The sequence below is a fragment of the Triticum dicoccoides genome, chromosome 6A (genome assembly GCF_002162155.2).
Source record: "Triticum dicoccoides isolate Atlit2015 ecotype Zavitan chromosome 6A, WEW_v2.0, whole genome shotgun sequence".
Taxonomy (NCBI): domain Eukaryota; kingdom Viridiplantae; phylum Streptophyta; class Magnoliopsida; order Poales; family Poaceae; genus Triticum; species Triticum dicoccoides.
Window position 1 is genome coordinate 193,272,409 of NC_041390.1, and position 605 is coordinate 193,273,013.

Genomic DNA, 605 nt, shown 5'->3' on the forward strand with positions numbered 1-605 from the left:
GGGCGGCCGGGCGGCGCCGGAATCGGCCGGAGACGAAGCTGGCCGGCGAGGTGGTGGCTCGGGCGCGGGGGAGACGAAGCCGCGGGGCGGCACACCGGCTTGGGCGGGGGCCCGATCCGGGCTTCCCGGGCCGGAGGCGGAGGGAGGCGGCGATGGGCCACGTGGCACGAGCTGAGTGGTGGCGGCGGATCGGGCAGACGTGTCTGGCCCGATTCGTACACGTCCGGCGGCGAGGGGAGCTGATTCTAGGGTTTCGGGGAAGAAGGAGATCCAGATTTCGGAGGGGGTCTTTATATAGGCATAGGAGGAGCTAGGAGAGTCCAAATGAGGTGCGATTTTCGGCCACGCGATCGTCATCGAACGCTCTAGATGATGGAGAGGGTTTAGGTGGGTTTTGGGCCAACTTGGAGGGGTGTTGGGCTGCAACACACACGAGGCCTATTCGGTCCCTCGGTTAACCGTTGGAGTATCAAACGAAGTCCAAATGATACGAAACTTGACAGGCGGTCTACCGGTAGTAAACCAAGGCCGCTTGGCAAGTCTCGGTCCAATCCGGAAATGTTTAATCTTTACACACGAAAGAAAGGTAGAAATAACCACCGGAG